Consider the following 4,787-nt stretch of genomic DNA (forward strand, 5'->3'; position numbering starts at 1 on the left):
AACTAAGGTCACGCAGTAACCTCCCCCCCCCCCTCCCCCCTCCCCTTAAAAAAAGAGCCATGCAAAAGCAAAACACGAGCCAAGCTAGATCTGCTGAAAAAGTCCCTTTTTGTCCTTGCCTCTGTTAGTTCTCCCAAGAGGTCTGGCCCTGCGAGAAGCAGGGGTATACATTTATATTTTTTTTTATTAGTATATATTTTTTTTCTACGGGGTGCGAACGGAAATGGGGACAGGCGCTCCAGCGTTCTAGCTACATCCTCTGAGAGCCACGCATACGGCTTCGTTTACCATCTTGGAAGCTTCTTTTCTCCCCTCTGAGGGGATCGAGAGAGCGGTTGTCTGTGTAAGGAGGAAGACTAATTGGAAGGGCCAAACCGTAGGAACGAACCACGACCAGTACCTACCAAAGAAGAAGCATTGCTTGCAGGGACAGCGTCTCGCTTCTCCGACACGTTGCTCTGGCGGCAGTCTTAAACTCCTGGTCTGGTGGCTTCACATTTTGCTCTTGTAAACGGAAAAACGTTAGCTGACGAGACAATCACGTGCCTGACTTTCTGTGGCTTGTCTGCTAAAAAGGTTCTAGTTCCCGGAATCTTGAAGCTCGCTGATTTAAAGATAGTCTTGAAAGCACACCCGGATTTCAATGACATCAGAGACGACACCATTCTGCAGGTAAGTCGCCGACGGGCTTGAGCGCATTATGCTTGAAGATATTACACCGTTTGTTTCTCACCTTAATTGCGTTTGTTTGTTTTCGCGCCTGGTTCCAACTTTCTAGCGCGGTCAGCCTAATCCTCACTTCTACTGCCACTTTCGTGCTTAAATGTGGCTGATCGTAGACAAAGAACAGCTTTGACAAACTTCAGTCAACACGGATTAATACAGCGCACCCTGCATATTTTGCGAGATATCAATATGTAAAATATAATGCAGAAACGCGTCGAAGTGAAGGCCAATCTTTTCAGGTTAGATTTTAGGGACAGCTCCAAAGCGAATACGAAAAAATAAAGAAATAGACTAGCGTGGATAATATTTGTGACAAAATAAGCCCTATTCAGTTCACTTATGCACATAGTATAAGAGACATCCTGAAATTCCATGGCACATTAAGGCGACGCCCACACTGTAGTTTACAATAGGACACATTAGTTGCGTCTTTTAGGTATCCCCACAGGTGCTTCAATATTTCTAGTTTACTGTCAAAGTTGTAAATAATGGAATTCATTTTCAAACATGCAGCCTTTCTTTGACCTTTCGACAAACGCGATGTACCGTTGCGCACAGACTCCGGGTACATTACAAGCTTTTATTTTACAATATTCAATTCCCTTCTCATTTCAGATTAAGGACAAAGACTTCGACGAGTATGTGGACATTGAGGACAACAGGATTCTGGATGATAAATCCAAGATCATTTATCCTCAATGTATGGTGACTCAAGCGGGGAATTTCAATGACAAGTAAGTTTGTTGTTGTTTCATGTAGAAAATTTGGTTTCTTGGCTAGTTCACTCAAGATACTAATTTATGTGCTGCAGCTGCCTGGTATAAGTGTTGACGGAATTTAGCACTGCTGATATACATTGAGAGCACCTAAGTGTACTTAAAACTTATATTAATGTTTTTTAATCAAATATTACAGTTATAGGTAGGAATTTCATTTTTCCTTTAATATTGCGCGTAATTAAGTGTTTTATTTTAGTTTATATTCTGTAATCCCTCAGCATTTCCTCCATATAAGTGTAAAACTAAGCAGCACTACCTTTAGAAAGATCGAGGTGTTTTTATTCTTTTTAATGCACATCCCGAGATTTAAAACGGAAATTTGATCAAAAAATGGTTTTGACTGGTTGTCTCAACTTGATACGAAAGCAATTCTGAAGTTACTAGACCCTCAACTCTTATCGCCAAAACATTTCGCGTCGGAGATCTTTGCTGTGAGAACAGCAATTTAACCCGATTATAATAATATAACTGGTGCAAAGTTTAGATATAAATATTTTCCTTCCCATGCCGCATTTTAGCCACAAAAATTTGTTTAAATTTATGTTCAGAAATGTTTGCCTAGGCGACGAGCTGTTTATAACGTTTGCCTGTAAATTACAGCAAAACCGACTGCAAAGAAATTTAGTGCTCCGGTTTTCCCGGGCTGCTAATCCTGAAGAGTAAAATATGTAAACCATTCAATAGAAGCATGGTTGAGTCTAATATATTTTCATTTTTGATCTCTCATCTGCTCTAAAATTTACCAATTTGGCGGCAACAAATGAGAATGGGACACTGCATCACGCGTTGCCCTCAGTTTATTTGGAAACTCAACATGTTTAAACAAAAAGGAAAATCTCTGTTTTATTCTAGGACCTGCACTGCTGTCGTGGAGCCAGTAGCACCGTCGTCAGGTGTCCTGACGGCGGTGACCACAGCAATTACACCGATAATTTCCCCAGTGGCAACGCAGGGCTCTGCTCTGCTCCAGTAGGGACCCGAAGGCGTACAGGCTACCGGAGGTGCCTGTTGACATTCGAGCTAGGCTGGTTACCCTGACCAAGGGCAACATTCTTGATCCACTTCGGCATCGTATCATCGAGTGGCTGTACTACGACCTGTGCACATATACAATGTAAGTGGCAATATGTTACAATTTTCTTATTCGATGCTATATTTAAAACTTGCAAAAAAAAAAAAATCTCTCCCAAGGTAACCCGCAGTTCATCGTCGCATTCTATTGTTCAACATCAAAGCAAAGCAAAGCTATCTTGTACAGAGTGTTTATACATAGTGAAGTCTGTCTAGGTCATGGTTCACGCAGTAGACGAGAAATTGAGTCAGTGCAGCACAACTGCTAGCCTAGGCTTCTTAGAAGTAACACGGTGTAGAGATCACTAATTATACAAACGTGTGACGGTACATTGCTCATCCAGATAAAAAAGGCCAGGGGGCTGGGGCTGAACCCAGTATTCCGAGCCGCGAGCTTACGCTCCACGTGCCCTGAGCCGCGACGCGCTACCATCCGCCTGTTTGTCGCAAATCAATTTACACCGGGACAGCTAATAAAAATAATGTAAGCGGTGCAAGCGCGAGGTGCCAGTTATAAAAGGTGATTTGAAGCATGTGTTCGCGCAGTTTCTGTGTATGTCTTTTCTCACTACCAAATGCCATTGATTCAAAGGGTTAAAACACCTTCGCCAGAATTTCAAGAAAATACAAAACGCTCGCGAAAACTGTCCAAAATATATTCGAGAGAAAATTGTACAGCCTTTCTATCAATTATTTTGCAAGGTACCCCGGAATCTTGCACAATATGCCGGAGTATCGTTAACGTCAGCTCCATAAAAAAAAAAAAGTAATCAAGTTTTGGTCGAAGTCAAAGCTTAGGCACGAGCCCAATGCTCTGTGCGTTCCCAACTCGCAGCGTGGCTCCCGCAGTGTGGGAACCGTCGACTTCGGTCGCACGGAAGCTGAAATGAAGTATAGAGGCACACTCAGCTGCTAGCGCGCTGGATGAACCTCTTGCGGAAGGTTTATCACTTCGACCGATGTCCGCTGCAGGATAAAGAAGCCTTGAATTGAAAGTGAACTTACGGCTAAAAGTCTATTTGTATTTTCATGTGTTGTTTTCTTACAATTTTGAAAATTGCTTGTGCTTCGTACCTTAATTTATTTAGATTTTTATGTACTCTTACAATTTCAAGAGTTAGCGGGAATTTTTATCTCCCCAATGTTCCTGAGAACTCTAATCCAAAGTCGTCTATTAATTCCATTAAAAGAGAGGTCACACATAGTTCCTTTCATGTATACATTTCGACGTGTGAAACATTCATTTTACGCTAATTTTTTCATACGGATGTACTAAGGGCTGCAGTAAGAGGCAAGTTTCCCAACTGGCGACTGAATCTTAAGTCACACATACAAACCACCGTCTTATTACGTCTCATGGCATTTCTGGCATCACCTTAGATCGTGACCTAAACGCTACGTTTAGTAATATGGCTCCATTATATTAAAAACAATGTTTAGCGCTCTCTCAACTAGATATTTTTATCTTTCAGGATCCCACAAAGACGTCAGTCTCAGTCTACCCGGCCGTGACTTACAGCGGGCATCATCCCACAGCTTCTGACGCTGCATGAATGACGTTTGAGAGCCTCACGCTTCCAGCTCTGGATATCCCGGAGGCTATCGAGCTGGCCTTTTGCGCGTATTGGGCGTTTAATGTGGAGTATGGCCCGCACGTGAAAAACACGTTTCTGCTTTTAGAAAACCTGTGTAACATGAAGCAATCTCTGCCATCCGTGGCTGTGATGAAGGCGGCAACAGCTATTCGTTGTTAGCCGCATGCTGTTGGAGTGAAATTGTAAAAATGTTTTGTCTATGAAATAAAACTGTGATATTGCACCTCATGTAATTCCATGAAAAGCTCCCCCACCACTATCCACCATATTCCCGCGTGGTGTATTTGGAGGGGCACGTGGTTTTAAATGAAATCACGTCATTCCACTACGGTTCTTTATGGCATGAAAATTATTCCATTGAAAACAGAATCCAGAGAGTCCATTGCAGGAGTCAGGTGAGTCTAGGAAAAAAGGATTCAAGTAATTCCCTTCGGGGGAATCGTGGGAAACCAGGAACGGAATCTAGCAATTCCCGATAGAGAGTCACGTGATTCCAGAAGAAAAAGAATCCAGTGATTCCCGTAGGGGGTAGCCTGATTCCTTTGGATATTGGAGTCTCGTGATTCTAGTGAAAGGGTCGCCTGACTCCTGCAATACTGGAGTGCCCTGATTCCAC

General features: G+C 42.7%; 1 long non-coding RNA gene across 1 annotated transcript; it reads left to right on the forward strand.

Moving 5' to 3' along the window:
- Window positions 1-332: 332 nt before the first annotated feature.
- LOC120846466 lies at window positions 333-4,305 on the forward strand. The gene is made up of 4 exons (XR_005717034.3): window positions 333-672; window positions 1,342-1,460; window positions 2,358-2,619; window positions 4,049-4,305. It is a non-coding gene; the product is annotated as an uncharacterized LOC120846466 (long non-coding RNA).
- The last annotated feature ends 482 nt before the right edge of the window (window positions 4,306-4,787 follow it).

The sequence above is a fragment of the Ixodes scapularis genome, unplaced genomic scaffold (genome assembly GCF_016920785.2).
Source record: "Ixodes scapularis isolate PalLabHiFi unplaced genomic scaffold, ASM1692078v2 PGA_scaffold9__187_contigs__length_104089568, whole genome shotgun sequence".
Taxonomy (NCBI): domain Eukaryota; kingdom Metazoa; phylum Arthropoda; class Arachnida; order Ixodida; family Ixodidae; genus Ixodes; species Ixodes scapularis.